At 39.3% G+C, this 11,324-nt stretch overlaps 1 long non-coding RNA gene across 2 annotated transcripts in view; it reads right to left on the reverse strand.

The window, feature by feature from the left end:
• The window catches only part of LOC138752385 (uncharacterized), a 45,125-nt gene that overhangs the window by 14,030 nt on the left and 19,771 nt on the right, over positions 1 to 11,324 (reverse strand). The window lies entirely within an intron of this gene.

Genomic DNA, 11,324 nt, shown 5'->3' on the forward strand with positions numbered 1-11,324 from the left:
CCGACGGGAGGGGGGACCAGCTGGGGAGTCGATCTCCACAGCCGGCAACGACAGCTGCAGAACACCTGCAGCAAGAAGAGACCACAGAAGACAATAGAAACAAGAAAGAAGAGAAGGAAAGGGCAACAAAGAAACAACAGATGGCCAACCCAGAGGAAGAAGAAGAGGAAGAGGAAGAGTACAGTGAAATAGAAGAAGAAAAGAAAGGCAAGATAAAGGATATACTTTCTCTTATTAAAGGATACATGGAGTCATTTAAAGAATGGCAAACACAGGAATTTAAGGATTTAAGAAAAAGAATAAACAACACAGAAGAGAAAATGAATAAAATAGAGATGACCTTAACAGAAATGGGAAAGAAAATGGACAAGATGGAAGAGCGGGCAGTAGCAGCAGAAATGGAGGTAGAAGACTTAAAAAAGAAATTGGAGGAATCTAATAAAAAAACTAAAGAGACACAAGAACTACTAGCTCAAAAAATAGATACAATGGAAAACCATAACAGAAGAAATAACATAAAGATAGTGGGCCTTAAGGAAGATGAAGAAGGCAAGAATATGAGGGAGTTTATAAAAGAGTGGATCCCTAAGACCCTAGGATGTCCAGAACTACAGCATGAAATGGAAATAGAAAGGGCACATAGAGTATTGGCCTCTAAACCACAACCACAACAAAAACCAAGATCTATTTTAGTAAAATTCCTAAGATATACTACAAGAGAAAAGGTACTGGAGAAGACAATGGAAAAAGTAAGAGAGGGCAACAAACCACTGGAGTATAAAGGGCAAAAAATCTTCATTTATCCAGATATAAGTTTTGAACTCCTAAAGAAGAGAAAAGAGTTCAATACAGCAAAGGCGATTTTATGGAAGAAAGGGTATAAATTTATACTAAAGCATCCAGCGGTATTGAAAATATTTATTCCAGGACAACAAAACAGACTATTCTCGGATCCAGAAGAAGCACGAAAATTTGCAGAACAATTATAAAAATAGACTGAGGGAGGAAGACGGGTAATGAGAGTTAAAATGATCACGATTGATATGTATGCGGGTAAAGAGGTATAAGAGTGAATAGAGACAATGTGCATACGTGAATGTATCTGTACTTAGAGGAAAATATAGATAGTATAGACAAGAATTAATAAGGGAAGGTAATGGAATAGAGAGAATAAGGAGGGAACTAAAAGAGTGACCTTTGTGACATATGAAAAGTGAAATCTTTTCTGGGGGGGGGGCGGGGTGAGGGGAAATAGCGGTCACTGCAAAATCAGTTGACGCTTGCGAGTGGATTCGCAAATCCAAGTGGAGAGGGGAGATGTGGTTGTCCGACAAGGGATAAAGGACAACTCAGGAGGGGAAGGGGAGATTGGGGATAAATAAGATAGAAATAGGAGAATAAGGAAAATGTTGGATGTTGTAGAAATGTTGTCTTATAAAGAGTTGAAAATAAGAAAACAGAAATGGAAAAGGAGGAAAGGTAATGATGGAAAAATGGAAAGAGAAGATAAACAAAATATAAAAGGGCTACGCTGAACTATATGACTTTAAATATTAATGGAATACATAACCAAATTAAAAGGAAGAAACTACTAAATTTAAATGAATAGATGTATTCCATTAGAAAAAATAACATATAGGTTAAGAAATAATATTGAAATATTCGAACAAGTATAGGAGCCTTACATTAAATACAATAGCGAAAACCTACCGGGGACAAACATTACCTAAGTTGATGGAAGGAGAAGGAAAGAAAAGAATGGACTCAGTAGAATTTCTGGTGTATTTTTGTTGAATGACAACATTGTCTGACTGGCTTAATGCAACCTAGATTGTATACCTAAAATGGATGAGAGGGGGGGGTGGGGGGGTGGCTTGGGAGGAGGGGGTGGGGGGGAGAAAAAGTCACTGTATATGTGTGAAAAAGAAATAGTGTATATCATGGCTAATGTGATTTATGGTGTGAAAAATAAAAAATTTTAAAAAAAAAGGCTCTCCAAGAGCTATACAAATATTTCCCAACATCACCTATGCGACTTACGGCCATCCGTACATATGACCGAAAAAAGTAAAGAGAAAATTTTTAATGTGAAAAATATGCTTTTACCGGCCTATCTATGGAAAATAATGCCTCTTGCAAGAGTTGGCCACCATGTTGTATTTGACAAATGATATCACAGATACAGTGCATTTCCGATCTATGTCCATTTTGAGATATGACCAGAATGGAACACGGACTCAAGTTCAGGAGTACCTGTAGTTTGTGGTGTTTGAGGAGACTGGGTATGTCACAAAAGACTCTCGAAAACTTCTATAGAGCACTGTGGCTGGTTGCATCACTGTCTGGTATGGAGGTGCCATCGCTCAGGTCAAGAAAAGACTCCAGAGAGTTGTTAACTAGCCTGCGACATCATGGACACCAGACTTCACTCCATCTAGAACACTTACAAGAAGCAGTGTCTTAAGAAACCAGCCTCTATCCTCAAGAACCCCCACCACCCAGGACATGCCCTCTTCAAAGGCACAGGAGCCTGAAGATGAGCACCCAGCGGCACAGGGACAGTGTCTTCCCCACTGCCATCAGATTCCTGAATGATCAATGAACCAAAGACACTGCCTCCCTTTCACTTTTCATGCACTGCTTCTATGTATTGTTGAAAGGTGGTTTACACTGTGATGCTGCCTCAAAACAACAAATTTTGTGACGTGTTCATGACAATAAATTCTATTTCTGATATCACATCCCAATGCCCCGATGATGAAGGCAAGTGTCCCAAATCTGTCTACCTGTGCTCCCACCTTTAAAGAGTTATGTATTTGCACCCCTCAACACTCTTTTGGGTGCTGCTGTTAACAAAGAAAGTTCTGTCCCATGTGCAGCAACTCACTGGGTTGAACTGCATCTGTTCTTTCAGTTCCCCATCTGATCAAGATCCCATTGCAAACCTAACACATTTGTTAAGGTGTGGCAACCTTACTTGAAATATACTAGGGCACAGATTGATTAATTTCTCCCTCCCCCCCCCCCCCCACCCCCCCCCCCCCCCCATCCCCTCCCAGTAGAGAAATGAATGTGATCAAAGAAGCGGGACATGATGCAGGCAACATGTTTGTTTTGAGGTTTTTTTTTTAACTTTCTTTTTAATTTAATTGTATCAATGTAATTTAATAGACTGTTCTTTCAGTTGTATGATGGTGAGGGTGGAATAGGGAGGTGGGATAAATTCAGACTCTGTATGTTACATGAATGTTAAAAAAGATTATATGGTTTGTTTGAATTTTACGAGTCTATGAAAATTAAAATAAAACCCAGGTAATGTTCTTCACTGCCCACTGGAGCTCATATTTTTGTGTAATTTGGAAACTTACTCACCTTGCCATAAATGTCCTTATTGAGATTATTTATATATATGTTACAAAAACCAGGTGTCCCATTACTGAACCCTGGCCATGGTCCTCCACATTCTTACTTATCACTCAGGCAATTTTTATTTATCCAGTTGGTTAGTAGGTCTCCTATTCTGTGTCCCTTAACCTCCCATATCAATCTGCCATGTGGGATCTTATTAAATGCTTTACCAAAATCCATATAAACAACATCAACTACCTTGTACACTAACATTTGTTAATTCTCGCCTAACTTTGATGAAATTAGCCTTACCCCAGTTTAGGATTTTAATTTGAGGACTTGTATTATCCTTTTCATGACTACTTTAAAGTTAATAGAATTGTGGTCACTGGTCCCAAAGTGTTCCCCTACCAATAGCTTAGTTACCTGATTAGCTTCAATCCCCAGTACAATGTCCTATATTGCCCCTTCCCTAGTCCGCCTATCCACACATTGCTGAAGAAAGTTTTACTGGACACACCACCCCAAAGTTCACCCCATCCAATCACCTAACACTATGGCATTCCAAATCAATGTTGGGGAAGTTGAAATTGCCTACATGACAGCTTTGCAATTTTTAAACATGAGCAATCTCTCTACATATTTGATACTCTCACTCCTAGTGACTGCTTGGTGGACTATAGAAAATATCCATCAAGGTGACTACTCCTTTTCAATTTCTGATATCCACATGCACTGCCTTCACACAATAATTCTCCAGGAATATCCTCTCTAAATTCTTCTGTGATATTCTCTTTGACTAAATTTGCAACCCCATCCCCTCCCCTCCCACCTCTCTTCCCATTGTTCCTCTTCTTCTTTGGCTTGGCTTCGCGGACGAAGATTTATGGAGGGGTCAGCTGCAGGCTCGTTTGTGGCTGACAAGTCCGATGCGGGACAGGCAGACACGGTTGCAGCAGTTGCAAGGGAAAATTAGTTGGTTGGGGTTGGGTGTTGGGTTTTTCCTCCTTTTTCTTTTGTCAATTGTCAATCCCATTGTTCCTATCACACCTGTAACTACAATACTTCGAACATTGAGGTGCCGGTTCTGGTCCTCCTTCAAAACTACACCTCCTTTATGGCTTTAACATCCAATTGTTTTGTACTACCTATACCCCAGGCTCATCCCTTTGCCCACACAGCTTCTTATTTTAAAATAGATATAAAAAAGTTTACTCATCTTACCTTGATGCTCATCCTCCACTATCTCGTTCAGCTTCAAATAACTTATTTTTGCCTTGTTTGATCTCCTTTACCCTTCTAGTCACTTTCTCTCCATCTTGAATCTTCAGCCCCAGCCAAACTAGTTTAAATCTCCTTTAGATGGAGAGTCCATGGGCAGGAGGGAAGTTTACATTATGTTTTGACTTGCATTCACTGCACTCTGGAGTTTCTTCTGCTCTTGAGCAGAGCAGCTCCCACACCAGGCTCTGGTGCATCCCGCAGACATGCTTCAGATGAGGCACCTGTAAAAGTTGTTGACTAACAAGGAGATGTGCTAATTAGGGTAAAGGATAAGAGATCTAAAGGGAATTTGCGGGGGGGGGGGGGGGTGCTTTTTTTTCACCCAGGAAGTGGTAAATACCTGGAATGCAGTCCATAGAGAGTGGGAGAAGCAGTCACTGAGAGCATTTAAGACATGAGAGATAAGCATATTATACACCAGGTATTGAAAGAGAGAGACCAGATGCTGGAGAATGGGATTTAATACAGATAGGTGTCTACTGGTCTGCCTGGATGTGTGGGGCCAAATGGCCTGTCTCCATACTGTATGCCTCTAAATATTGTCCACATGTTGGATGGTACCTAACTCTCAAGATCCTATAGCCCGCTATGTGTTGGTAGCCTACAGCAAAGGGCAGTGGGGATAGGGGTGGGGGTAGGTCAGGTATGGTGGAATAGGGCAGTGGTTTTCAAATTGCCCCCAAACTCGTATTCCACCTTAAGCAATCCCAATGCCATAACTGCTCTGTGATTAGTAAGGAATTGCTTAAGGTGATATGTGAGTGGAAAGGGAAGGTTGAGAACCATTGCTCTAGAGCCAATTGTTACTGAAATATTTTGCATGAGAAAAATTGTCATTGGCCCATTTCCTTTGGAGATATGAAACCATGCACACAATGAGTCAATTAGGTACGATTAAAACAGTGGTTTTCAAACCTTTTTCTTCCCACTCACATACTACCTTAAGCAATCCCTTACTAATCACAGAGCACTTCTGGCATAGGGATTGCTTAAGGTGGAATATGAGTTTAGGGGAGCAGTTTGAAAACCACTGGGTTAGGGAAGAAGCAGTGATACATTTCTGAAGCAAGACCAAACCAAAGCTGGATTACTGCATCAGGGAGAGGTACTTCTGACTATCCTTGTGGCCTCCTTCGTAATGCTAGCCCGAGTCCTGACTGAAACTCGACTCACCACTCTTGCAAAGCTATCCGTGACCTCTGCCAAGGTTTGATTTCAATCCCCTGACCCGGCTGTCTGTTGCTTAGAAAATCTTTAATTTTGCACTGATTAAAAATTTACATTCTATGACTTCATTTCTTTGCGGCTTCGAGCTGTTTGTCACGTCTACAGTCACCCCAGACAGATACCACTGTCCTGTCTGCACTGAGCACTTACTTCAGCTTAACCAGAAATCCTGACAACACCACATTTGCAACAAGTTGTTCAGTCTCTGTTCTTTCTGAGTAATGAATTTATTGTCATATACATTGTACAAAGTACATATGCACACAATACTGACTTATTTGCAGCTGAACATGTGCTTTGTCAATAAAAACTACAATAGCATACATTAAATTAAATTAAAGACAGATATTTAAATACAAAGATTGATAATCAGTATTTACATTTAGCATAGTGCAATAAGAAAGTGGCAACAGCTTTTTTAAGGTGTTGGAGTATTTTATATAGTATTGGGAAGTTCAAGAACCTGATTGCCATTGGGGAAAAAAATGGTTTTTGAACCTAGAGGTACTGGAGATCAGGTTCTGTACCCTCTTCCCAAAGGTAGAGGCAAAGAAAGGTTGTATCCAGAATGAAGATGTTGGCTGCCTCTTGAGGTGGCGCTTCACATACTGTAGGTATCTTCAATGGATGGAAGGTCAGATCCCATAATGGACTTGGCTATGTTTATTACCTTCTGCATTCTTGGCACTCAAAGTACCAAACCAAGCTGTGATGCAACCAATCAGTATATCTTCCACACTGCACCTGTAGACATTCAATAAGAGTATTTGACGTGATGCCAAATCTCCTGAGAAGGTCGAGGCATTGGTTCAAATTCTTCACAATTGCCTTGATGAGTTGGCTCCAGGAGTGGTCTCTGGATATACAGTATGGACTCTCAAGAAATTGAAGGCACTGATCCTCTCTTCTTCCGTCCTATCCGTACAGACAGGTGCATAGTCCCTTGGCCTCCCTTTCCTCAAATTAACAATAAAGTCCTTGAGAGCTCCAATTCAATCTATAAATTTGTTGACGACACCACCTGTGTTGGGTGAATAATGGGTAATGATGAGTCAGAATACTGGATGGAGATCAAGAATCTGGTTGGGCTGTACCAGAACAAGAGTCGTGAATATACAGAATATTTGTGAATATGAATAGAGCTGGAGTCTCAGCATGCAACCTCGGGGTGCCCCTGTGTTGATGGTCAGTGAGGAGGAGGTGAGATTGTCAAATTGCACTGATTGGAGTCTGTCAATGAAGAAGTCATGGATCTAGTTGCAAAGGCAAAATAGAATCACAGATCCCTTTGTTTAGTCATAACTTTTGCTGGTATTATGGTGTTGAACACCAAGCTGTAGTCAATGAATAATTGCCTGACACAGGTATTCTTGAGGCCCAGGTGATCTAACGCAGAATGAGATGGCATCTGCCATTGTCCTGTTGTAATGTTAGGGGAATTGAATTATGTTCAGATCCTTTGTGAGACAGAGGTTGATGTGCTCCATAACCAATCTGTCAAAGCACTTCATCACAATTGATGTAAATGCTGCTGTTTGATAGATGTTTAGGCAAGTCACTTTGCTCTCCTTGGGCACTACTATTATGGATGCCCTTATGAAGCAAGTGGGGACCTCTGACAGTTGTCATAGGAGGTTGAACCAGCCAGTTAGCTTGCCCATGTTTTATAGACCCAACCAGGTATACTGTCTAGACCCCACTACCAGCCTCAGTAAATGGAAGCATAGAGTTGTCACACCTGCATATCTCCGAATATTCTGATCCGAGCATTAAACATCTGGTCTTCAACAGTTTGTGGATTTCTTGGCTCATCCGTGGCTTCTGGTTGGGATACACATGGATAGTATCAGTAGGAACATACTTGTCCACGCATTTTCTGATAATGTCAGCTGCAATTCATTCAGATCCAACACAAGTTCCTTGAACATGGCTAAGTCCATCATCTCTAGACAGTAATAAAGCCGCTCTTCTGCCTCCCTGTACCATCCATGTACAATCTTCATAACCGCTTCCATGATCTTCAGTCTAATGCAGGAAGGAGAACCACAGCCAGATGATCCAACCTTCCACACTGCGGGTGTGGAATGGAGCAGTAGGCATCCTCGATGGGAGTATAGTCTAGAGGGCTCGATCCCCTGGTGTGGCAAGAGATGTGCTGGTAGTATTTTGGGAGTTCCTTCTTTAAGATGGCCTGGTAGAAGTCTCTGGTGATAAATGCGAAGCCTTTAGGATACACTATCTGATGTTAGTTGATCAAGATGTATGGATCCTCTAGTGCTAACTTTATGTCTGCTTGTCCCACACCCTGACCACCTAGACTCCATCCCAGAATCTATGAATGATCATCTCACAACAATCTGCATTCATATTGCTCCTTTATCAAGATTAGATTTAGCAATTTGCTTCTCAAGTGTAAGCGGTCATTAAATAAATATTGAGATACAAAAGAATACATTAGATGAGAATCCAATAGCTTGGTTAAAGGGGTGGGTTTTATTTCTTAAACGGTGTGGTGGAAATGTTAACAGAGAGGACTCAAAACGCACCAAAGCCAAAGGAGGAGAAGATGGTGTTCAGAGAGCTCCCAGCATTCAATTTTAAGGGGATGAACTAGAATTTGATATATTCAGAGCCTTTTGTGAGTATTGAACAATGTTTGTGTTGAGCTTGTTATCTGGCATAATTTATTTTGGAACTCTACACAATGTCGACAAGTGCATCTGAACTGTTGTTCTACCATTGATCCCAACAACAGAGCAATGACATGATGGAGAGGAGTTCCAATTGCATGTTACATCAGGCTCCTCCACTTTAAGTCCAGAGATCTGCTGTGCAAGCAGTTATCCCATCCATTTTTAAATTTCTTAAAGATCCTTTATTTTTTTTAATCAATGTGCTTGAACTACTTTAAATGCTCATTATACTTTATTTGAATGATTTTAATTAACATATTTCCTAGCATAATTAAGTGTTTTTACTGAATTAATGTTTTTAATGCCGCCTGCAAATGTTATGTCATTTATTTTCTTGATATATAAATCTACTTGAACTGTTTTTAAATGGTAATTTTCCATTCATTTTTTTAACTTTGCACATATTCAGATTTATTGTTAGAGTACATACATGGCATCACATACAACCCTGAGATTCCTTTTCCCTGCAGGCGTGGCAGAATAACCACTAATGTGGTAGTGCAAAAATTAACTGCACACAGCATGGGCATGTAAACAATCAAAAGAAATGTAAACATAATGAATGCAAACAAACTGTGCAATACAGGGAGAGCAAAGTAAATCAATAAAGCTGATTTTTAAATACATTTATTATCTAATATTTTAACATCTTAAAATCATTCATTATCATTCATCATTCACAATCAAAATCAAACATTATCAATGATTCTCAATTTAAAATTAGAACCAAATCCCTTAGTTGCTCTGTTTGGAACTCTTGGAGAAGTTGAGGTTTTACTGTCTCCAATTAAATGTTGCATTTTATCCTTTACTTCGTTGTTGGCTAGACATGCTATTTTGATGAAGTGGAAAGATAATACCCCACCTATTTATGCACAATGGCTAATGGACATAATGCTCTGTTTAAATTTGGAAAGAATTAGATACACAATTAATGATTCAAACATTAGATCCCAAATGTTTTGGCCCGTTCATGGACTATTACCATAATTTCTTGGTTCAATGTTAATATAAAATTTTGGCATGGTGTTGACCCACTTCAGAATGAGCTACTTTGTTTCATCAACATTAACTTACAATCTTGTTTAGGGTCAGGGGTTTGGAAATATAAGTGTATTATATTCATTTTTTATTATGGCTGTGTTTTGGGAATTAATTTTTAAATTTAAAAAAGAAAAAATAATTCATGTTTTATTATATAAATTTACTTGAAGTATTTTAAGTGACTATCAGAGACATTTATGTAGAGTTCAAAGTGTTAGACATCAGTCAGCTGTAAAAAGACAATAAGGGTCTTCTGGGATTGGGGCCTCAGGGTATGTTGGCTCTTGAATGCTGACAACACAGGACTCCTTTTGCTCTCTGCACCTATTGGGTTAGCACTGCAGTGGCAAGTCTGGTCAGTGGGGTAATTCAGCAATGTGCCAAATTGGGAAAGGCCTCAGGACTGGCAGGAAACAACATTAGAAAAGGACAACTTCACAGAATTAGAGACATTTTATGTGGAGGATAAATTACAGCCTGATCTGATTAGGTTTGTTTTTTGAGGAACTTGAATGTACGCATGCTCTACGCATGGTGTACAAAACAAAGCCCAGATGCTATAAAACAACATTGCAAAGTAATTATGTACAAGAATTAAATATAACAAATGCAAGTATAGGAAACAGAAGTATATTTATGAAAATAAATCCAAATCCCTAGTTTCACACATATTGTCAAAAGCTGTTGGCATATTTGCAACTACATTTTATAGCTTTTGCTGTTACCTGTTCGCACATCTGTCCCATGGCAAACCATTTTGGTCTAAAATTCAAAGGTTTTAAAAAAATGTTTTATAGTGTTAAACTTTAAGAGAAAGGTGAAGAAAATATTTAATCAACTCTGAGACTGAATTTATTAGCATGCCTTGTATTGGAACAAATGACAGCCAGCAAATCAAGAAGTTCCAGTAAATAAGCCATCATATGTCTTGTATTCATGACAAGGCTAATGGATATGTAACATTCCAATTTTGCTACATCATATGCAAATATCTGCCTTAAAATAACAGTGATAACATAGGCAGAAAACAGTCAAGGAATATTTTTCATTTCAAGGGGAAAAGTTTTTAAATTTAATCAACAGCATCGAAAAGTTGTATTGCACAGGAGAGAAATTGGATCACACTAATCATTAAAATATGTTAGAACATAGTTTTTCTCTTCCCCACCCCCCCCTACCAATTAAAGCAACTACAACATTAGAGAAGTTTTAGATCAGGCAAGAGACCACACAGTATGGAAATTCTATCCTGCAAGAGGCTCAAAACCAAATGACTGGGGCATAGGGTTGTGGGAAATGGAGTCAGCGTTAAGGAGGTTGAGACCTGGAGTTGAAAAATCTAAGCTTCAGGAGAAAAACACTGAACATTAAGCATTGATCATTTGAGGAAGGGACTATCCAGCAGTGGGATAGTCAAGATTTCAGATTTATTGTCAGAGTACATACCTAACATCACATACAACCCTGAGATTCCTTTATCCTGCGGGCACGGCAGAATTACCACTAACTGGTAGTGCAAAAAATAAACTGTACACAGTGTAAAACATGTAAACAAACAAAGATCTGTAAACAGATAACAAATAAAATCAAACTGTGCAATATAGAGAACAAAAGAAAATCAATAAAGTGCAAAAGAGTCCTTAAATAAGTCTCTGATTGAGTTTATCATTGAGGAGTCTGATGGTGGAGGAGTAGTAGCTGTTCCTGATCTTGGTAGTGTTAGTCTTG

The sequence above is a fragment of the Narcine bancroftii genome, chromosome 2 (genome assembly GCF_036971445.1).
Source record: "Narcine bancroftii isolate sNarBan1 chromosome 2, sNarBan1.hap1, whole genome shotgun sequence".
In the NCBI taxonomy this organism is placed as follows: Eukaryota; Metazoa; Chordata; class Chondrichthyes; order Torpediniformes; family Narcinidae; genus Narcine; species Narcine bancroftii.